This window comes from Amblyraja radiata, chromosome 16 (genome assembly GCF_010909765.2).
Source record: "Amblyraja radiata isolate CabotCenter1 chromosome 16, sAmbRad1.1.pri, whole genome shotgun sequence".
NCBI lineage: Eukaryota > Metazoa > Chordata > Chondrichthyes > Rajiformes > Rajidae > Amblyraja > Amblyraja radiata.
The window spans coordinates 8,598,267-8,622,879 of record NC_045971.1 but is presented as its reverse complement, the minus strand read 5'-3'; the positions used below and the strand labels follow the sequence as shown (position 1 = coordinate 8,622,879).

The window sequence follows — 24,613 nt, the reverse complement described above, 5'->3', positions numbered from 1 at the left end:
CCAATTCCTCCGTCTACGCTAGATTTGCACCCAAGATTTACCACCTCAGGCAATTGAGGAAATTCAGAGTGTCTCTGAGGATCCTCCAGTGCTTCTACTCAGTGGCTGTGGAAAGCATCTTGTCCTGAAATATTACAATCTGGTTTGGGAATTGCTCTGCCCAGGCCAAGAAGGCTCAGCAGAGAGTAGTGCGTTCGGCCGAACGCACTATGGGAACTTCACTCGCCCCCCTGCAGGAACTATACATCAGGAGGTGCAACTCCAGGGCCAATAAAATCATGGGAGACCCCTTCCACCCCTGCAACGGACTGTTCCAGCTGCTACGGTCAGGCAAACGCCTCCGTTGCCATGCGGTGAGAACGGAGAGGCTGAGAAGGAGTTTCTTCCCAGAGGCCATTAGGATTGTAAACTCCTATCTCACCAGGGACTAACTTTACTGAACCACTCTACTGCTTTTATAAAAATTGCTGTTTTTTTCCCTATTTCCTTCCGCCCACAATATTTAATATAAAAAGAATATGTGATTCTGTTACATTTTGTCTGTAGTTTGTTTGTTTGTTTTTTTACACAAAGTCCGCGAGCATTGCCACTTTTCATTTCACTGCACATCTCGTATGTGTATGTGACGAATGGACTTGACTTGACTTGAGATTAGGTTTTCCCATTTCCACCCCTTTCCGCCTTCCGCAGAGACCGTTCCCTCTGCAACTCCCTGGTTAACTCATCCCTTCCCACCCAAACTACCCGCTCCCCAGGTACCTTCTCCTGCAACCGCAGAAGATGCAACACCTCAAGTTCAAGTTCAAGTGAGTTTATTGTCATGTGTCCCTGTATAGGACAATGAAATTCTTGCTTTGCTTAAGCACACAGAACATAGTAGGCATTTACTACAAAACAGATAAGTGTGTCCATATACCATAATATACTGTTGCTATACCTCCTCCCTTGACTATGTCCAAGGACCCAGACTGTCCTTTCAGGTTAGGCAGAGGTTCACTTGCACCTCCTCCAACCTCATCCTTGTATCCGCTGTTCAAGATGTGGACTCTGATACATCGGTGACAACAAACGTAAACCGGACGATCGTTTCACGGGACACCTTCGCTCAGCCCACATGAACCAACCTGATCTCCCGGTTGCTGGACACTTTAATTCTCCTTCCCATTCCTACACAGACCTTTCTGTCCTTGGTCTCCTCCATTGTCAGAGTGAGGCTAAACACGGAACAGCATCTCACATTTCGCTTGGGCAGCTTACAGCCAGTGGTATGAATATTTATTTCTCTCACTTCAGGTAGCCCCGGCATTCCCTCTCTCTCTCTATCCCTCCCCCACCCAAGTCGCACTAGCTTCTCATTTTCACCCTACAAACAGCTAACAATGGCCTGTTTCCTTTATCATAGTTACTTTTTTACATATCTTTCATTCATTGTTCTTTATCTCTCCGCATCGCCATCTATATCTCTTGTTTCCCTTATCCCTAACCAGTCTGAAGAAGAGTCTCGACCCGAAACGTCACCCATTCCTTCTCTCCATAGATGCTGCCTGTCCCGCTGAGTTACTCCAACTTTTTGTGCCTATCTTTCTTGAACCTACACTGTTAACTACATTACAATTTCCATAGATGCTTCCTGGCCTGCTGAGTGTTTTCAATAGGTAGAAAAAAGTGTTTTCATTAAGTCTGTTTGTACTTATGATTTTTAACATCTGCATATATTTTATTTTGATACTCCAGATCACATCAACTCCAAGTGAGAAAGAAAAAGTCATTCAGTTCACCTTGCTTCCATTTGCTTCCAATATTCTATAGCTCGGCCCTTCATTATCTTGTGCTATCTGCTGGGTTTTTTCTAATTAGTTTTTGTGAGAACTTTTTTTTTCTAATTTTTTTTGATAAAGTTCAATAAATGTGAACTATGAACTTTTGCATCCATGTCTTAATTTATGCACCGTTTTCTTTATTTTAGAAATTTTGTGTAATTTCTGCATATTTTATGTTTTGGTGTGTGTGTGTGTCCGAGTGTATGTTCCTGTGATTCTGTTGCAAGCACGATTTTCATTGTACCTGTACCTCACCGTACATGCATTTGACAATAATAAACTTGACTTGACGTTGACTCACCTTGATCCTCTTCTGCCACTGGAAACAGTTCATCCATCATTGTGTAGCCATCCATGACTCAGAGTTCAACACAGTACAACAACTGGAGTTACTCGGCGGGTCAGGCAGCACCTCTGGGGAACACACCAGCATCTGAGGTTCCTTCTTACACATAAATAGGTGACTTTTGGACTCTTCCTAGAAGGGTCCCAAACTGAAACACCACCTACCCATGTTCTCCAGAGATGTATTCAAGATAGAGTTAGATATAGCGTTTAGGACTAACGGAATCAAGGGATATGGGGAGAAAGCAGGAACGGGGTACTGATTTTGGATGATCAGCCATGAACATATTGAATGGCGGTGCTGGTTTGAAGGGCCGAATGGTCTACTCCTGCATCTATTGTCTATGTTTCTACGTGACCGTGTGGGTTTCCTTCGGGTGCTCCAGTTTCCTCCCACATCCCCAAGACGTAGGTTAATTGGCCTTCTGTAAATTGCCTCGACTGTGCAGGGAATGGATATGGAATGTTTCTATGCTGCCTGACCCGCTGTGTTACTCCAGCACTTTGTGTCTTTTTCGTGCAAAGCAGAAATCTGCAGTTCCTTGTTTCTACGCTCTCCTGCTCTTGATTCTGGGGAATAATGCAAGTCTATGTTCTACACATCCGTTGACACGAAAATCATTAATTCTCAGTTAACATTAATATTTGATCCACCATCACTTGATGGTTATGGAATTTGCTCCAAGGCGGAAAAAAATGTCCCGATGCTAAAGCAGTTAAAAATAGATTTACCTCCTAAAAATAACATTGCTGCTGAACTCACAGTGCCCTCCATAATGTTTGGGACAAAGTCCCATCATTTATTTATTTGCTTCTGTAATCTGCACTGCAGTTGATGCATTCACCGAAGATAGACTAGACACAAAAAGCTGGAGTAACTCAGCGGGACAGGCAGCATCTCTGGAGAGAAGGAATGGGTGATGTTTCAGGTTGAGACCCTTCTTCAAAAAGTCTGAAGAAGGGTCTTGACCCGAAACGTCACCCATTCTTTCTCTCCAGAGATGCTGCTCGTCCCGCTGAGTTACTCCAGCATTTTGTGTCTATCTTCGGTTTAAACCAGCATCTGCAGTTCCTTCCTACACATTTCCGATGCATTCACCTGGTCTGCTCTGACATTAACATCTAAACCATTTGTTTCACTTTTAAATGTGTCATTACATTTGCTCAAGTATCGTTTGATCAACTGACCTTCTTAAAAAATATATTTAAATCTTCTTTCTTGCAATGTTTTAAATATTATTTATTTTGTTTTAACTTTTAAATATAGACGGTCTATTTGAATCCTTCAACCTACAATAATTTCTAAGATGGAAGGAGGAGAAAGGAATTCTTACGCATTAAATATAACAATATTTTAGGATCATCAATAACGGTGTTGAGAATTTTTCTATGTTTTTAGCATCTGGAATAATGTTGAGGATTCCAATATGAAAGGAGACACATTTACTCTTGTAAGAAAGAACTGCAGGTGCTGGTTTAAATCGAAGCTAGATACAAAATGCTGGAGTGACTCAGCGGGTGAGGCAGCATCTCTGGAGAGAAGGAATGGGCGACGTTTCGGCTCGAGACCCTCGACCCGAAACGTCGCCCGTTCCTACATTTACTCTAACATTCTGAAGTTACTGTATCAAATTTGCTGCTATTTCCCACTTCAGCCATTGTTGAGCGACGCTATTAGTTTAATGACAGCTTGTATGGGCAATTTTCCTGCTTGGATAACAGCTATTTTGAATTTAAAGAAAGAATATTTATGATACGATTTGCAGTGCACCTTAGGAACTGCGGTGGCATAGCAACAGAGAATGAGTCACAGAGTCATAGAATCATCCAGCATGGATCCCAGCCATTTGACCCATCTTGTCCAGACTGACCAGTTGCCACTCATCCCCATTAATACCATCTCCTAGCACTTTGTCCATAGCTTTCTATGTCTAGCTGATTCAAGCATTTATCTGGACACTGCTTGCATGTCAGTGGCCCAGCTTCAAGCATTTTCTCAACCGTGATCTTCCTCAGCAGGCTTATGGGGATCGATGACCTTGTTCCTATATGCCTTTGTGCAGAGAAGATTAAGTGATAGGAGCAGAATTAGGCCATTCGGCCCATCGGATACTCCACCATTTAATCATGGCTGATCGATATCTCTCCCTCCTAAACCCCATTCTCCTGCCTTCTCCCCATAACCCCGTACTAATCAAGAATCTATCTATCTCTGTCTTAAAAATATCCATTGACTTGGTCTCCATAGCCTTCTGTGGCAATGAATTCCACAGGTGCACCACCATCTGACTAAATAAATTCCTTCTCATATCCTTCCTAAAAGAATGTCCTTTAATTCTGAGGCTATGATGTCGAGTCCTAAACTTTCCCACCAGTGGAAACATCCTCTCCACATCCACTTTATCCAAGCCTTTCACTATTCAGTAAGTTTCAATGAGGTCTCCCCCTCATCCTTCTAAACTCCAGCAAGTACAGGCCCAGTGCTCACTCAATCTTGGGATCATTCTTGTAAACCTCCTCTGGACCCTCTCCAGAGCCAGCACGTCCTTCCTCAGAAACCAAAGTACTCTCTCTTTCATGAGAAAGTAAGGTTTAACCACGTTGTCTCCCGGTGCTCCCCTTTCCTCTTCACATCCCAAAGATGTGCAGGTCTGGAGGCTGCTTGTCTTCTGTAAATTGTCCCTGGTGTGTAGGCTAGTGCTAGTGCATGGGGTGATCATGGTCAGAGCGGGCTCGATGGGCCAAAGGGCCTGTCTCCATTCCACATCTCTCATCTAAACTAAACCTGTCAGCTCCAGTTTCCATGAGGCCAGGGCCTTCCTTACCACTGCTCTCCTTCATCTTACTGTCTGAAAGTTGGGAGAATTTACCATTGTATCCAAGTGTTGTTTCCTGGGGGGGGGGGGGGAAAGAAAATGGGAGGAAATATTCCACGGGAAGGCAGTGAGCGGAGATGGAGAGGCACAAGGCTCAGGAAATTTAGCAAAGGACACAGGGAGAGTATCAAACCATGACATAAATATTCTTCCTTTTTGGTTAAAAAAAAAGCCGTTTTCCAAGTAAGAAAATTGCCAAAACAAGCTGTTATTAAACTAACAGCATCGCTCAACAATGGCTGAAGTGGGAAATAGCTGTGAATTTGATGCAGTAACTTCAGAACACTGAAGTAAATGTGTCTTTTTTCAGAGACATTTGTTAGGCCACATTCCGAGCATTGGCCCATTATAGGAATGATGTGAAAGGTTTGGAGAGATTGCAGAAGACATTTACCAGAAAGCTGCCTGGATCACTAGGGTTGCCAACTGTCCCATATTAGCCGGGACATCCCGTATATTGGGCTAAATTGGTTTGTCCCTTACGGGACCGCCCTTTTCCTGTATTTGACTGCTACTACTCGGGTCGAGGGGGCTGTCGGGTCGGAGCGCCGTGTCGGGCCCCACCTCGCCCGTCCCGACGTAGTGCAGCCCATGGAGTGCAGCAGCAGCAGCGCCTCGCCCGTGGCCCCGTCGGTCGGCAGCCCGGCCATCTGTCTGACCTTCGGGCCTTCGCTTACCACTGATGCCATGAGTTGGATGGGGTGCCGGACACAAAGCCCAGCCGGCGGGCCAGCTGAGGAGTTTTGGCCCAGGCCACGCGATGTCACACGCAAAGTCCGACGCCCGGGCCAAAACCCCTCAGCTGGCCTGCCGGCTGGGCTTTGTGTGCAGTCCAGCACCCGGGCCAACTCATCATTCACCCAGCCACGGCCGAGTCGGTCAACGAATTGCCGTTGGGAATTTGTCCCTTATTTTGACCTTTTGTTCCTTATTTGGGAGTGAGAAAGTTGGCAACTCTAGGTATCACACCTAACGAGAGTGTGTAGGAAGGGGCTGCAGATGCCGGTTTACATCCTCCTTGATTCAGCCACAACCTTGATCACTGCTCTGAGCAAAACCGAACTGCTGGAGAAACACAGCGGGTCAGGCAGCATCTGTGTGGGAAACGGAGAGATTACTTTTCTGGTTGGGACACCTCTTCAGACCGATATAGGGACCCTACTGAAACATCGTCTATCCATTTCGCACCACACATGCTGCCTGATCCGTTGAATTCCTCCAGCAGTTAGTTTTTAATCAAGATTCCAGCAACTACAGTCCCTTGTGTCTTCAACTACTCTTTTGTTAGGTTTTCTAAAATGCAAATCAAACTTAAACCTTTGCACAATCTCACCTGGCTTGGATTAAAGTGGTCTTTCATCAAATCTGCTTGTTTCTTAAATGTGTATGACGGGATTCCTGTGTGTTCGATGCAGATTATATTATAATAAATTACTTAATTAGCTTCCCTACCAAGCATTCATCCCGCCTGTTTCATTGTTATGAAAAGCAATTACAACAATGGAGAGAAAATAAAAGAATACATCAAAATAAACAATTTTAGCTAATTGTTATACATTTAAAAAGCCTAGTGGGAGAAAATGCTCCTTCCTTTGAGAAACCAAAAGGACAAAGGACAAAGGACATTTATTGTCACGTATACCAATTGGTGTAGTGAAATTTAAGTTGCCATTTGCAGCACAATAAAAATAACACACAACATTAAAGAATTTAACATTAGACATAAAAACATCCGCCCACAATGGTTCCCACTGTGAGGGAAGGCAACAAAGTGCAGTCCTCTTCCTGTTGTTCACCCATGGTCGGGCCTATTGAGGCTTGGAGTGTCTGGAACGGCCGCTTCCTCCCCGGAGACCGCGGCTCCCGAAGTCCACAGGCCGCGCTGGTCGGAGCTCCAACACTGGCGATCTCGGCGAAAGATCCCAGGCTCCGCGGTGTTCAAAGTCAGCGCCGCCCGCAACCATAGCTCCATCTTGAGGAGAGGTGATAGATAGTGGATGTGGGAAGTCGGCAGGGAAAATGGAGGATTTTGGCCTTCTGAGTTGAGTTTGGTTTATTGTCACATGTACCGAGGTACAGTGAAAATATTATGTTGCGTGCTAACCAGTCAGCGAAGAGAATAAAAAAGGGTCTTGACCTGAAACGTCACTCATTCCTTCTCTCCAAAGATGCTGCCTGTGCCGCTGAGCTTTTTGTGTCTATCAGTGGAAAGACAATACATGATTACCATCGAGCCATCCACAGCATACAGATACATGATGAAGGCATTGATGTGAGTAAGGTTTAGTGCAAGTTAAGCCAATAAACTCCGATCAAAGGGTCTCCAATGAGGTAGATAGTAATTCAGGACTGCTCTCCGGTTGTGGCAGGGTGGTTCAGTTGCCTGACAACAGCCGGGAAGAAACGGTCCCTGAATCTGTAGGTGTGCGTTTTCACACTTCTGCATCTTTTTGCCCGATGGGAGAGGGGAGAAGAGGGAGTGGCCAGAGTGGCTTCTGGTTGCAAAGGTGAACACATTCACGTTGGTCAAATGAAAGTAGATGATCTGAATGCCCCAGAGAGGCAAGACCCTGCAGATGATACCAGTAGATTCAACAAACAGCTGGAGGACTAATGGGAATATTTAACGGGGGAAATCCAACTCATAGCGAATATCGTTGGAAGGTAATTTATGATTCTTGTCATTCACCAACCATTTTTCATGCCGCGACCTTATTCTGAAAGCTGTTTGCTGCCTTATTGAAAAGCTATCTCTCCCTTGCCATTTACAGCTTTATTTCCCTCAGAGAATTAATTCACACGCAAGAAGTCAACGCTCAGAACAAAGCTGCCAGACATGGTGTTCTTTTCTCCACCCACATAAAAACGTAGGCTTTATCTACACTTCGCACTGCCTCGGCAAGGCCACCAGCATAATTAAGGATGAGTCGCACCCCGGTCACCCCCTCTTCTCCCCTCTTCCAAAAGGCAAGTTTTTTTTTTAAACCGCAAAATATACTTTATTCGCGAAATAAATGTATACAGTACATGATCTATACAAAACTCCATCCGACATTCTCGGAGGCTATACATACATTCAATACAGTTTCCCAAATTACAATTTTTTTACCCCACACCCCTTCCAACAGACAAGAGGTACAGAAGCATGAAAACGCACACCTCCAGATTCAGGGGCAATTTCTTTCCAGCTGTTATTAGGCAACTGAACCATCCTATCACCAACTGGAGAGTGTTTCGTGACCTACCATCTACCTCATTGGGCACCCTCAGACTATCTTTAATCGGACTTTACTGGACTTTATCTTGCAACAGACGTTATTCCCTTTATCCTGTATCTGTACGCTGGCTGGCTTGATTGTAATCATCTATAGTCTTTCTGCTGATTGGATAGCTTGCAACATATGAGCAGGTAACCCTTGTGCGCCTGAATGTCTAAAAACCTATCAATATTATTCAAATATATTCCCCCGTGAATGCATATTCAATGCCCCAGCCTCGACAGGCATCTTGGATGGGGAAGTGTAAACTCTCAGGGCCCTTGGAGAGAAGACATTATATTTAATTCCCAGACATCTGAACGCTCTGCGGAGATTGTGCCCTCAAATTCCAGGAAATTCTGAGGAAACAATGTCTCAGCATCCATCTTGTCTGTCCAGCTCTTACATATTAGATCATCATTCATCCATCTCTCTAGTGGGATGTTAGACACGAAAAGCTGGAGTAACTCAGCGGGACAGGCAGCATCTCTGGAGAGAAGGAATGGGTGACGTTTCGGGTCGAAATGTCTGTAGAAGGATTTCGACCCGAAACGCCACCCATTCCTTCACTCCAGAGATGCTGACTTTGGCATCCGCATCTGCATCTGCAGACCCTTCCCACTCATCTCTCTAGTGGGCTTGGCCTCATCCAGGGGTGGGGTACATGCGGCCTTTTGAATGAATCCAAATTTTGTAGAACAAGTCGTTTTATTATTATAGAAACATAGAAACATAGAAAATAGGTGGAGGAGTAGGCTATTCGGCCCTTCGAGCCTGCACCACCATTCAATATGATCATGGCTGATCATCCAACTCAGTAACCCATCCCTGCCTTCTCTCCATACCCCCTGATCCCTTTAGCCACAAGGGCCACATCTAACTCCCTCTTAAATATAGCCAATGAACTGGCCTCAACTACCTTCTGTGGCAGAGAATTCCACAGATTCACCACTCTCTGTGTAAAAAATGATTTTCTCATCTCGGTCCTAAAAGACTTCCCTCTTATCCTTAAACTGTGACCCCTTGTCCTGGACTTCCCCAACATCGGGACTAATCTTCCTGCATCTAGCCTGTCCAACCCCTTAAGAATGTTGTAAGTTTCTATAAGATCCCCCCTCAATCTTCTAAATTCTAGCGAGTACAAGTCGAGTCTATCCAGTCTTTCTTCATATTTTTATTAATATGTTTTTGTTCGTCTTTTATTATTTTAATTTTAATCTTAAAATGAACGTATTTAAAATACCAAAGAGTAAAAGAAGATTCAATTAAATAATCCTCCCCGACTGACGGCCACAATTAAAACATTAGTAAGTCATGCGGGCTATTTTAACAAAATAACGTACATTTTGAAGTATATCTAATTGAAGTTTTTTGGATGCGGCCTTATTAGATCACAGCTAACTTAATGCAGCCATCCACCATGGAAAGGTTCCCCACCCCTGGCCTCGTCTATTCAAATTCTCCTTACATGTCGTAAAATGTAACGTTGTCAATTAACGAGACGTCAGCAGCTTGTTAAGTTTTTCTTGAATGCAAATGAGGAGCAAACACGCGGGATTATGAATGCAGAACAAATATTGATATAGAAGTCTAAAACAGAGCTGCTTTCATCTTGGCTCTGCCTTGAGGTGAAGCTGCTTAAATGTTTGTACAGAAATTTCTTGGCTGCTACCCAATTAGCTGTAATTATTCACCAACGACAAATTGCAAAGTATAGGAATCGGGGGAATTGTATGATGGAGCAAAATGGAAGCTTGGCATTTGGAGTGCGATGATCGTTTTTTTAATAAGTTCTGATTATTTATTAAAAAGGAACAGACAATAATATCTTGTCACGGAACCAAAGGGCCTGGACCATCATCACAGCTGGTTTGCAGCGTCACCTATAGCTTTTCTCCATTTCTCCGGAGATGCTCTCTGACCCGCTGGGTTATGCCAGCTTTTTGTGTCTATCTTTAGGTTAGTCACCTGCTGCTTTCATTTCTAACGACGAGACGCTTTCTTTGCTCCTCTATGTGGAGCCTGATATTTATGGCTGGAGGAATCAATTGGCCTTTTGTACTATTTATAAAACATAACATCCCAGTGGATGTTCCGGGTTAATGTTCCAAGTACTGTAGACGTGACTGGAAGGAACAAGCTGAGTTAGAACTGGCTTGTCCTGGAGAAGCAATTATGATGTTGAGTTTCTTGCTTATTGTTCTAGGAGAGATTTCCACCAACTTGTTTTTTCCAGAAATAAACTTTATTCAGGATTTAAAAAAAAAAATGTACAAAACAAGAACTGGGCAGTGTTTACTACTTTTTGTAGTCTTTTCCTCTCCAGGGCGCTCAAGTTGCCGAACTTGAATCTGTGGAATCCTTTGCCACAGAAGGCTGCGGAGGCCAAATCAGTGGATATTTTTACGGTAGAGATATTTGATTAGTACGGGTGTCAGGGGCTATGGGGAGAAGGCAGGAGAATGGGATTGAGAGGGAGAGATAGATCAGCCATGATTGAATGGCGGAGTAGACTTGATGGGCCGAATGGCCTAATTCTGCTCCTATCACTTATGATCACTTATGATAAGAACAGTGCAAACACTCTCCTGACATTCTCAGCGTTCATACATTAATTCGTGTTGCATTCGTTAGTGTTTAAAACTATCCTTATACCAAGCACCCCTGCTACCCATGTGTAGGGAGGAACTGCAGATGCTGGTTTACATCGAAGTTAGACGCAGATGAATGGTCTCAACCCGGAACGTCAACTATTCCTTCTCTCCAGAGTTGCTGCCTGTGTCTCTCCAGAATGGTGCAATATAAACCGTAACTAATGTTGCAATATAGTATTGACTGACTGCTTGTTCTAATAACAGGGTTATGGAATGGTTACAACACAGAATAAGGACTTTTGCCTCATTTGAGTCTACATCGGTTCCACATGAACAATGGGGCATGTTGGTCGGTATGGGCAAGTTGGGCCGAAGGGCCTGTTTCCATGCTGTATGACTCTATGTGTACTGAGATACAGGGTAAAGCTTTGTTTTGCATGCTGTCCACTCAAATCAAATAATACTATAATACTATACATGAATATAACCAAGCCAAGCTCAAGTATAATAGGTAGAGCAAAAAGGAAAGATACAGAGTGCAGGAGATAGGTCTCAACATTATAGTGTGATAGTTCCAGAGACAAAGTCCGATGTCTGCAATAAGGTAGAAAGGATTGGACCATACTTTGCAGGGCAAAGCCTTGAGTGCACTGGGCATCAACAGAATGGCGAGGAGAAGAGCCATCAGGAACACCACAGAGGCAGCGGAGAAGGCCTCGAGATGGCTCTGGATCAGGAGAGGAGGTCCATGGGGGGGGAGCGAATGCCACCTGAACACAAGTCGTGGTCTGATCAACCACTGCTGGGTCGCCTGGGTGAGGGTGTCTGAAGGAAAGAGATGGTTCTCACTTGCAAGCCACTGTATATACTGCCCGATGGGAGCAGGGAGAAGAAGGGGAAATCCTTCATGATGTTGGCTGCTTCCCCGAGGCAGCGTGAAGTGTGGGTGGAGTCGATGGTGGGGAGTATTGTCTGTGCTCTGTGTTTCTTGCTTGGCAAATGTCACATTCTAGACTCTTGTGCATTGCTGGCTACTACTTGCTGAACACGTTATTGAGACCCCATCTGCTGTGAGAATGGAGCGGCTGGGCTTGTACACCCTGCAGTTTAGAAGGATGAGAGGCAATCTTATTGAAACATATCAGGTTATTAAGGGTTTGGACACGGTTGAGGCAGGAAACATGTTCCCGATGTTGGGGGAGTCCAGAACCAGGGGCCACAGTTTAAGAATAAGGAGTAAGCCATTTAGAACGGAGACGAGGAAACACATTTTCTCACAGAGAGTGGTGAGTCTGTGGAATTCTCTGCCTCAGAGGTGGTGGAGGCTGGTTCTCTGGATGCTTTCAAGAGAGAGCTAGATAGGGCTCTTGAAGATAGCGGAATCAGGGGATATGGGGAGAAGGCAGGAACGGGGGGTACTGATTGGGGATGATCTGCCATGATCACAATGAATGGTGACGCTGGGTCGAAGGGCCGAATGGCCTCCTCCTGCACGTATTGTCTATTGTCTATCTCAGTGAGAGAGCAGGGGCTGCCTCTTATCTCTTTTTATTATGTGCAGGCATAGTAGAAATTATTTCCATCTCAAAACACTTTACAGCTGGTTTAGTATTTTTGAAGTCAGGCCAATGCTGTGATGCAGAAAATTATAGAGCTATTTTGAGAATAACGCTGGTTTGGACACTGGGAAGAATTTCCTTGCTCTCCTTCGAGTAGTGCTGTAGGATCTTTAATGCCCTATTGTGGGGAGCAGGGGAGCAAGGGAGCAAACCCAGGATAGACACAAAATGCTGGAGTAACTCAGCGGGACAGGCAGCATCTCTGGAAAGAAGGAATGGGTGACGTTTCGGGTCGAGACCCTTCGACAGACCCATTCCTCCCCTCCAGAGATGCTGCCTGTCCCGCTGAGTTACTCCAGCATTTTGTGTCTATCTTTGGTTTAAACCAGCATCTGCAGTTCCCTCCTACACATGAGAGCAACCCCAACAGATTCAACAATGTGGCTGGCACATGCCCTCAGTACTGCACTGAATCAGTCTTCGTGCTTAAAGAAAGGCAAGTGAAACCTCCAACCGTTTAAACATAGTTGCAAAATAAAATCAATAAGAACCAAATTAAACTTTAGACCTTTACTTTCAAGATACAGTGTGGGAACAGGCCCTTCGGCCCAACGAACCCAGGCCGACCAGCGATCACCCCCATGCATTAGCACCATCCTACATACCAGGGGCAATTTACAGAAGCCTATAAATCTGTACGTCTTTGGAGTGTGGGAGGAAACCGGAGCACCCGGAGAAAACACAGGCAGTCACAGGGCGAATGTACACACTCCGTATAGACAACACCCATAGTCAGGATCAAACCCGGGTCTCTGGCGCTGTTAAAGGCGGCAACTCTACCACTGTGCCACCGTGCCACTTGAGAGGAATTAAACTGGAACGCTACCTATGCTGGCTTCCTCATCACCTGTGTCCCAGGAGATATTAGTTCCTTGGAGGTAAAAACCCCACGTCCTCCCCATTAGCCTCAATGATCATTCCTCCATGATCATCGGGAACAGAGCTTGCCCGAGCAAAGGCCAGTCCACCAAGTGTTCCACTATTGTGGAGCACGCAATGGAAGTCACTGAGTCCTGGCTGGACCAGATCCAGGTGCAGAGAGTTGTGGAAGAGAGAGAGGGCCAAAGATAGTCAGCGGTGAATGGTGAGGTGAGGGATTGGAGGCAGGAATCACACCAATGCCTTTGTTCCCTCTGAAGACTAAGGAAGTTCATCTTGCCTCCAACAACTTTACAATTGAAGGGTGGTGGGTGTATGGAACGAGCTGCCGGAGGAAGTAGTTGGGGAAGGTACTATTGTAACGTTAGACAGGTACCTGGCTAGGACAGGTTTAGAGGGTTATGGGCCACATGCAGATGGGACATGTTGAACGGTGTGGGCAAGTTGGGCCGAAGGGCCTGTTTCCACGCTGTATGACTCTGACTCTATAACACCATCATAATAATATATAATATAACACTATAATGAACACTCTATAATGAGGTGACACGACAGTAGCCTTACAGCGCCAGAGACCCGGGTGCGATCCTGACTACGGGTGCTGTCTGTACGGAGTTTGTACTTCTCCCCGTGACCAGCGTGGGTTTTCTCCGGGCGCTCCGGTTTCCCACACTACAAAAACCATACAGTGGCTTGCAAAAGTATTCATACCCCTTGAACTTTTCCACATTTTGTCACGTTACAACCACAAACGTAAATGTATTTTATTGGGACTTTATGTGATAGACCAACACAAAGTGGCGCATAATTGTGAAGTGGAAGGAAAACGATACATGGTTTTCAAATTTTTTTACAAATAAAAAACTGAAAAGTATGGCGTGCAAAAGTATTCAGCCCCCTGAGTCAATACTTTGTAGAACCACCTTTCGCTGCAATTACAGCTGCAAGTCTTTTGGGGTATGTCTCTACCAGCTTTGCACATCTAGAGACTGAAATTTTTGCATATTCTTCTTTGCAAAATAGCTCAAGCTCAGTCAGATTGGATGGAGAGCGTCTGTGAACAGCAATTTTTAAGTCTTGCCAGAGATTCTCAATTGGATTTAGGTCTGGACTTTGACTGGGCCATTCTAACACATGAATATGCTTTGATCTAAACCATTCCATTGTAGCTCTGGTTGTATGTTTAGGGCCGTTGTCCTGCTGGAAGGTGAACCTCCGCCCCAGTCTCAAGTCTTTTGCAGACTCTAACAGGTTTTCTTCCAAGATTGCCCTGTATTTGGCGCCATTCATCTTCCCATCAACTCTGACCAGCTTCCCTGTCCCTGCTGAAGAAAAGCATCCCCACAGCATGATGCTGCCACCACCATGTTTCACAGTGGGGATGGTGTGTTCAGGGTGATGTGCAGTGTTAGTTTTCCGCCACACATAGCGTTTTGCATTTAGGCCAAAAGCTTCAATTTTGGTCTCATCTGACCAGAGCACCTTCCTCCACATGTTTGCTGTGTCCCCCACATGGCTTGTGGCAAACTGCAAATGGGACTTCTTATGGCTTTTTTTCAACAATGGCTTTCTTCTTGTCACTCTTCCATAAAGGCCCGATTTGTGGAGTGCACGACTAATAGTTGTCCTGTGGACAGATTCTCCCACCTGAGCTGTGGATCTCTGCAGCTCCTCCAGAGTTACCATGGGCCTCTTGGCTGCTTCTCTGATCAATGCTCTCCTTGCCCGGCCTGTCAGTTTAGGTGGACGGCCATGTCTTGGTAGGTTTGCAGTTGTGCCATACTCTTTCCATTTTCGGATGATGGATTGAACAGTGCTCCGTGAGATGTTCAAAGCTTGGGATTTTTTTAATAACCTAACCCTGCTTTAAACTTCTCCACAACTTTATCCCTGACCTGTCTGGTGTGTTCCTTGGGCTTCATGATGCTGTTTGTTCACTAATGTTCTCTAACAAACCTCTGAGGCCTTCACAGAACAGCTGTATTTATACTGAGATTAGATTACACACGTGGACTCTATTTACTAATTAGGTGACTTTTGAAGGCAATTGGTTTCACTGGATTGTATTTAGGGGTATCAAGTAAAGGGGGCTGAATACTTTTGCACGCCACACTTTTCAGTTTTTTATTTGTAAAAAAATTTGAAAACCATGTATCATTTTCATTCCACTTCACAATTATGCGCCACTTTGTGTTGGTCTATCACATAAAATCCCAATAAAATACGATTACATTTGTGGTTGTAACATGACAAAATGTGGAAAGGTTCAAGGGGTATGAATACTTTTGCAAGCCACTGTACATGTTTGAGGGCTAATTGGCTCGGTATAATTGTAAATTGTCACCAGTGTGTGTAGTCTAGTGTTAGTGAGGGCATCACTGGTCGGTGCGGACTCTCTGGGCCGAAGGGCCTGTTTCCACGCTGTATCTCTAAACTGAGCTAAACTAAAATAAACAGCATGAAAGTACTCGCTAGAATTTAGAAGATTGAGGGGGGATCTTATAGAAACTTACAAAATTCTTAAGGGGTTGGACAGGCTAGATGCAGGAAGATTGTTCCCAATGTTGGGGAAGTCCAGAACAAGGGGTCACAGTTTAAGGATAAGGGGGAAGTCTTTTAGGACCGAGATGAGAAAAACATTTTTCACACAGAGAGTTGTGAATCTGTGGAATTCTCTGCCACAGAAGGTAGTTGAGGCCACAGTTCATTGGCTATATTTAAGAGGGAGTTAGATGTGGCTCTTGTGGCTAAAGGGATCAGGGGGTATGGAGAGAAGGCAGGTATGGGGTACTGAGTTGGATGATCAGCCACGATCATATTGAATGGCAGTGCAGGCTCGAAGGGCCGACTGGCCTACTCCTGCACCTATTTTCTATGTTTCTATGTACCAGTCTGCGATTAAAAGTGATTAAAAGACCAATGGAGGGAGCTCACAGATTCATGGCCAGCCAGTATTTCTCGTAGCAATTCAATGCTTTTTGCTTGTGACAAATTGACAAATAGGTTGCTCGTTGAGCTGATTGGCCTTTAAAGCCACCACTTAATGGAGCGAGCAGCTCCGCGATCAGCGGTTTGAATGTAACCTGCCTGTCCTCTGCAAATTGATCCATTACTGAATTGACACAAGCCCCTGCAAGGGAGTACATGTTTGACTCAAGCCATGAAAAGCATTTTACTACCAGCATGAACATCTCTTAACCATTGCATTACATTGGATATTGGTCTAAGCCAGCAAGTGCTTTACGAATTGTCAATGTCAGAACATTGACACGCAGGGACAATATCTGTTTAAACTTTAAACTGCAGGAAGGTTGGGTTAAGTATTTTGTTTCTCCCCCCCCCCCCCTCCGAGTTTGCAGGCAGAGAGATTATGAGAAATGTTTGCACAGTACTTTTTAGGAACATTAATTGTATTGGGTAGAGTCCAGGACAGATGATGGAAAACTAATTTTACAGAAGAACGGACTAAAAGCTTAAATGGCTCTCTGATCAGTCAGGCTAGTGTGTGTCTCATTTAGTTGTTTCGTTTTAACATTGCCAGGACATGTCTGGTCCATTTGTGTAAACAGGAGTTAGGGTAATGATTATCAGCAGTCAAACTGGATTATAGATTAGGATCGAAGAGCTGAATATTCTGTTTGTTAAATTAACTACGGTATATAAATGGTCTCCTTGCAACTTGGAACAAATAGCCCACATTATAACTAATAGATGAGCTACAGGGCACCTTCTACCCCTGTGATTTGTCGCTTTTTCTGCAATTTATCTAGTCTAAAACTAATTAAGAGATATTTGCTTTAGATGTATTTTCAATCAGTTAAAGGAAGAAACTAAACCTGCTCATGCAAACCTTTTCCACAGCCTTCTGCTACCATCACAGTCCTGGTGGTCCCTATTCATTCTCAGAGAAGGAAGGATTTCTTTAGTCAGAGGGTGGTGAATCTGTGAAATTCATTGCTACAGATGGCTGCGGAGCACAGGTCATTAGGTATTTTTTAGCCGAGATTGTCAGGTTCTTGATTAGTAGGTGTGTCAAAGGTAAGACAATAGACAATAGGTGCAGGAGTAGGCCATTTGGCCCTTCGAGCCAGCACTGCCATTCAATGTGATCATGGCTGATCATCCCCAATCAGTACCCCGTTCGTGCCTTCTCCCTATATCTCCTGACTCAGCTATTTTTAAGAGCCCTATCTAGCTCTCTCTTGAAAGCATCCAGAGAACCTGCCTCCACCGCCCTCTGAGGCAGAGAATTCCACAGACTCACCACTCTCTGTGAGAAAAAGTGTTTCCTCGTCTCCATTCTAAATGGCTTACTCCTTATTCTTAAACTGTGGCCCCTGGTTCTGGACTCCCCCAACATCGGGATGCTGGTGTGGTAAATTGGATTAGTAAGTATGCAGATGATACTAAGATAGGTGGGGTTGTGGATAATGAAGTAGATTTTCAAAGTCTACAGAGAGATTTATGCCAGTTGGAAGAGTGGACTGAAAGATGGCAGATGGAGTTTAATGCTGATAAGTGTGAGGTGCTACATCTTGGCAGGACAAATCAAAATAGGACGTACATGGTAAATGGTAGGGAATTGAAGAATGCAGGTGAACAGAGGGATCTGGGAATAACTGTGCACAGTTCCCTGAAAGTGGAATCTCATGTAGATAGGGTGGTAAAGAAAGCTTTTGGTGTGCTGGCCTTTATAAATCAGAGCTTTGAGTATAGAAGTTGGGATGTAATGTTAAAATTGTACAAGGCATTGGTGAGGCCAATTCTGGAGTATGGGGTACAATTTTGGTCGCCTAATTATAGGAAGGATGTCAACAAAATAGAGAGAGTACAGAGGAGATTTACTAGAATGTTGCCTGGGTTTCAGCAACTAAGTTACAGAGAAAGGTTGAACAAGTTAGGGCTTTATTCTTTGGAGCGCAGAAGGTTAAGGGGGGACTTGATAGAGGTCTTTAAAATGATGAGAGGGATAGACAGAGTTGACGTGGATAAGCTTTTCCCACTGAGAGTAGGGAAGATTCAAACAAGGGGACATGACTTGAGAATTAAGGGACAGAAGTTTAGGGGTAACATGAGGGGGAACTTCTTTACTCAGAGAGTGGTGGCTGTGTGGAATGAGCTTCCAGTGAAGGTGGTGGAGGCAGGCTCGTTTTTATCATTTAAAAATAAATTGGATAGTTATATGGACGGGAAAGGAATGGAGGGTTATGGTCTGAGCGCAGGTATATGGGACTAGGGGAGAATACGTGTTCGGCACGGACTAGAAGGGTCGAGATGGCCTGTTTCCGTGCTGTAATTGTTATATGGTTATATAGTTACATGAGGTGGAGATGGCAGGAGAATGGGGGTGAGAGGGAAAAGATAGATCAGCCATGATCGAATGGTCGAGTGGACACGATGGGCCAAATAGCTTTTGTCTTTCCATTTCTGGTCTTTGTCCAACTATCTGCCTTTCAAACCTATCTCCCCTTCTCCTGAATCCACCAGCGTTCACCAGGTTTTGTGCTACCCCTCCTCTCATCCAGGTTGCTCCCACTCCACCAGCATCAGGCTGAAGAAAGGTCCCAACCCAAAACGCCACCTATCCGTGTTCTCCACAGATGCTGCCTGACCCGCTGAGTTGCTCCAGCACTCTTTCATTGAGTATAAAAGTCAGGAAGTCATGATGTCGGTTTGTCAAACTTTGGTTAGGCCGCATTTGGAGTACTGTGTGCAGTTCTGAGGAAGGACCTGGAGGCTTTGGAGAGGATGCAAAAGAGGTTTACCAGATTACTGCCTGGATCAGAGGGCATTAAGTATAATGCAAGGTTAGACAAACTAGGATAGTTTCGTCAGGAGTATCTGAGGCTGAGAGGAGAACTGATGGAAGGACTCTAAATACATTTATGAAAGGCACAGATAGGGTAGACAATCAGATCCTTTACCCCAGGGTGTAAATGACAAAGATGAGATGGCATAACTTTAGGGGCGAGATTTAAAGGAAATATCTTGGCTTTATCCTGCTAAATTTGATGTTCCAAAGATTTTCCTTATGCCACTATTATGTCTTATGCCAAACATTTCAATCATTTAGCGTGAATGAATAAGTTTATAAGTTTATTGGCCAAGTATGTACACATACAAGGAATTTGCCTTGGTGCTCCACTCGCAAGTAACAACACGACATACAGTAACAATTAAGAATGACACATGAAACATTAAACATTAATAATAAAACATTAAACATTAATAATAGAAGCAGAGTTGGAAACATTTAACTGATCAAAATATTAATTATTGTGGTTGCTGTAAACAATCCATCATTGTCTCAGGTCATCACTCCAAGAGTGCTCAGTGAATTGGTCTCAGACCAAAGACAGACATAAAGTGCTGGAGTAACAAAATAGAGAGAGTACAGAGGAGATTTACTAGAATGTTGCCTGGGTTTCAGCAACTAAGTTACAGAGAAAGGCTGAACAAGTTAGGGCTTTATTCTTTGGAGCGCAGAAGGTTAAGGGGGGACTTGATAGAGGTCTTTAAAATGATGAGAGGGATAGACAGAGTTGACGTGGATAAGCTTTTCCCACTGAGAGTAGGGAAGATTCAAACAAGGGGACATGACTTGAGAATTAAGGGACTGAAGTTTAGGGGTAACATGAGGGGGAACTTCTTTACTCAGAGAGTGGTAGCTGTGTGGAATGAGCTTCCAGTGAAGGTGGTGGAGGCAGGTTCGTTTTTATCATTTAAAAATAAATTGGATAGTTATATGGATGGGAAAGGAATGGAGGGTTATGGTCTGAGCGCAGGTATATTGGACTAGGGGAGATTATGTGTTCGGCACGGACTAGAAGGGTCGAGATGGCCTGTTTCCATGCTGTAATTGTTATATGTTATATGTTATATGTAACTGGAGCAAAAGGATGGGTAACGATTTGGGTCGGGCCAAGCCAGCTTCAAATGCTTCAGTTTTCCTACATCTCCTGATCATACGCTCCTGCTCCTTCAGACCAAGCGCAGACTCGGCGATCATTTCGCTGAACACCTTGGCTCAGTCTGCCTCGGCCTACTTGATCTCCCGGTTGCCAAGCACTTTAATTCCCCTTCCCATTCCCACACTGACCTTTCTGTCCTGCGCCTCCTCCACTGTCAGAAAGAAAGGCCAAATGTGAATTGGAGGAACAGCATCTCATATATCTTCTGGACAGCTTACAACCCAACGGTATGAATTTTGATTTCAATAACTTCAAGTATTCCTTGCATTACCTCTCTCTCCATCACTCCCCCACCCTAGTCAACGTACTAGTTTACTGTCGGCGTGTTCAGTTCCTCAGTCTATATACTCAGTCATTATCACCTACCCCACAGCCAACAATGGCCGCCTATTGTGTGTCCCACATTTCCTTGATCATCATTGCTCTCTGCATATCTTCCATTAATTTCTCCTAAGTTCCGTCTATATCTCTCATTCCCCTTTCCACTGAGTCTGAAGAAGTGTCACGGCCCAAAACGTCGCCTGTTCTATTTCATCCGGAGATGCTGCCTGACCCGCTGAGTTACTCCAGCCTTTTGTGTCTCTCCCCCTGCGCTGATGGTTCCTTGCATATAAAGTCAAACACGGGAATCTGCCCGCTGATGATTCCATTGTGTCAGCACCATTCATGACTCAGATAATGAAGCAGCCGCTGCCTAGCCCACAGCAGGACATTGAAATGATCAGCACTAAGTGACATTTCTACCGCAGAACTATAATGTGCTCTCAGCCATCCGTGTCCGTGGGGAACGGGGCTGTTGCTGGTTGCATGAATGTACTGGCTGTGGGAGATTTGCAGTACAACTGTACACACACAGGGTAGTACAGTGGCATAGCTGATTGAGTGTGTAGGGAGGAACTGTAGACGCTTCAGAGACGGTGGGGGCATGAGGGCTATGTTACGGGTGGGGTGTGGTCAGGGTTAACCCTGTTAACCCAGAGAGGCGTGGGGGGGGGGGGGTGGGAGCGTGAGGACTATGGTATGGGTGGGGGTTAAATGGGTCTGAAGAAGGGTCTCCAACTGAAACGTCACCCCTTCCTTCTCTGCAGAGATGCTGCCTGTCCCGCTGAGTTACTCCAGCTTTTTGTGTCTATCCCCAGCTGATTGAGTTGCTGCCTCACAGTGCCAGAGTTCCGGGTTCGTTCCTGACCTTGGATGCTGCCTGTGAGGAGTTAGCACGCTCTCCCTGGGACACCATGGGTTTTCTCCAAATTGGGTGCTCCAATTTCCTCCCACATCCCACAGACGTGTGGGTTTGTAGGTTAATTGGCCCTCTGTAAATTGCCCCGAGTGTAACATAGACCTAGTGTGAATGGTCAGCGTGGATGTGGTGGGCTGAAGGGCCTGGTTCCATGCTGTATCTAAAAAAACTGTAACAAAACACTAATATTCTGTGCACAAATCTTTCAACTAAATTACCATGCTCTGAGCCACCTCCTTATCCTCTAAAATAATAATGTTTTGCACTTCAATTCTATATCGTAAGGTTAAACAGTATGAATGTAAAGTACATCATTCAAATGAATGACTGTATTCACCATTATAAGTGCCAAATCTTCAGAGGATGTCGCTGCTAATGTCCATGCAACTAAACTGCCTTCATGTGTAAAAATAAGTAAGCTAAAATGTTTTTCACACTTATTTTACATACCATTAAAAATAAATGCCGTTTGAGCTTTTCTTTGTAAAAAATTGATATTTTTGAAAAATATATACATTTGGAATGGGGCAGTGGTAGAGTCGCTGCCTTACAGCATCAAAGACCCGGGTTCGATTCTGACTATGGGTGCTGTCTGTACGGAGTTTGTACATTCTCCCCGTGACCACGTGGGTTTTCTCCAGGTGCTCTGGTTTCCCCCTACATGCCAAAGACGAGCAGGTCTGTAAGTTAATTGGCTTCTGGAAATTGTCCCTCATGTGCAGGACAGAACTAGTGTATGGGTGATCGCTGCCTGGCGTGGGCTCGGTGGTCCGAAGGGCCTGTTTCCACACTCTGCTGCAGTTGGACTGCTGGACCGCGGGAGAAGAACAAAGGGAAGAGATAAGACTTTTGCCTTCCATCACAGTGAGGAGGTGTTGGAGATTCACTGTGATGGATGTCTGTGTAAATTGTGTTAAGTGTGTGTCTTGGTGTTTTTGTGTAATGTCATGACTGTAGGAATGAAATTTCGTTCAAACCTTGTCTGTTTGAATGACAATAATAGGCATTCTATTCTATTCTATTCTATTCTATTCTATTCTATGTCTCTAAACTAAATAAAATTGCATGATAGTCATAAATATCAGATAGTGAATTTACCGTATCAGGTAATCACACACAAGTTAATGGCCAGCCATCTACGTTTGTCTATCAATTTTCTCCAGTTAAAATCTTCTAGGGAGAGTTTAATTGGACCAAGTACTAATAATAAGTATTCAAAAGGGAACTGCAGATGCTGGAATATCGAAGGTACACAAAATTGCTGGGGAAACTCAGCGGGTGCAGCAGCATCTATGGAGCGAAGGAAAAAGGCGACGTTTCGGGCCGAAACCCTTCAAAGTGTGGTTCCTGAAGGGTTTCGGCCCGAAACGTCGCCTTTTTCCTTCGCTCCATAGATGCTGCTGCACCCGCTGAGTTTCCCCAGCAATTTTGTGTACCTACTAATAATAAGTATATCTGTCACTGTCCTGGAGAAAGTGGTTTGCTTGGCTGCAACTGGGCTCACATGTTTCTCTGCACTGTGGTTCTAATATGTAGGGTTTCGGGAGGCATTGTAACTATCCACCACAGTTCATTAAACACCTATTCTTTGTTCTGTAGCCTACCTCTGAGATGGACAAAGCTTGTAAATGTCTTATGTTGCTTCCCATCCAGACTTAATATCCATACCCTATTCTTTATCCCCAAATCCCAGACCTTGGCAGGACTGCAGTGCTTCATCATGCTGGCCCACTGTTACCCTCTTGGATTAACTCTTTAAAAATTACAAGTTTTAGTTTAGTTTAGTTCAGTTTGTACAGTGTACAGTGAAAAACTTTTGTTGCTTGCTAACCAGTCAGCGGAAATACTGTGTGTAGGAAGGAACTGCAGATGCTGGTTTGCACGGAGGATAGTGTTAAAATACTGGAGTAACTCAGTGGGTCAGGCAGCATCTCTGGCGAAAAGGAATTGACCTGAAATGTCTAAGATAGACAAAAATGCTGGAGAAACTCAGCGGATGCGGCAGCATCTATGGAGCGAAGGAACTGGGCAACGTTTTGGGTCGAAACCCTTCTTCAGTCCGGAGGGAGGAGGAGAACGTCTTCAAAGTAGGCATACCTCGAGGAGATTTCGCAGTGGAGTAGACAAAATGTTTAAGAAGGAACTGGGGATGCTGGAAAATCGAAGGTAGACAAAAAATGCTGGAGAAACTCAGCGGGTGAGGCAGCACCTATTCTGCATCTGAAATGTCACCTATTCTTTTTCTCCAGAGATGCTGCCTGACCCGCTGATTTTCTCTGGCAATTTGTGTCTATCTTCAGCGGAAAGACTATACATAATTACAATCGAGCTGTACACGGTGGACAGGTACAGGATAAAGGGAATAATGTTTAGTGCAAGATAAACACCAGTAAAACCCAATTAAAGATAGTCCGAGGGTCTTCAATGAGGTAGAAGGTAGCTCAGGACCACTCTCTAGTTGTTGGTAGGATGGTTCTAACCTGGTAGGATGGTTTTAAGACTGAGCTTGAGTGTTAGGAGAAGGTTATCTTGTAAGGATGGACCAAAGACAGGAAAATGGGAGCTGTGGTACAAATAGATTTGAATAGTTTACAGGCGTAGGGGTTAAGGGCTTGCCCCTTTTGATATATGCTATTAGCTCAAGTCAAACACCATTTCCAATGTTAAACAGCATTTAAAATCCTGCTTGATTTGACAGTGAGAGGTTACAACAGTGAAACGGTAATTCAAAATAGAAGGGCATTGATTATCCAATCTCATACTGTCTAGTTAGTTGGTTTATTCCTAAATTATTCAAGCCTGATAAAACAAAAGGGCTACTCATGAGTGGAGCGTGGATTGTATCTTTTAATATAAATAATAGAAGCCAAATATACAGTGTACCGAGTGGATGCCAAGTACAGTACAGCAAGTGGCAAACAGCTGGTGCCGATAAACCCCAGAGACATTAATGGGGCCTACTTCAACTGCAAACCAATTAAGTTATGGAGAGTTATCCGCATAGAAAAATAA

At 44.4% G+C, this 24,613-nt stretch overlaps 1 protein-coding gene across 1 annotated transcript in view; it reads left to right on the top strand.

Moving 5' to 3' along the window:
* Nucleotides 1–24,613, top strand: part of lrrc3c (leucine rich repeat containing 3C) — a 50,485-nt gene that overhangs the window by 17,152 nt on the left and 8,720 nt on the right. The gene's annotated exons all lie outside the window — the stretch shown is intronic.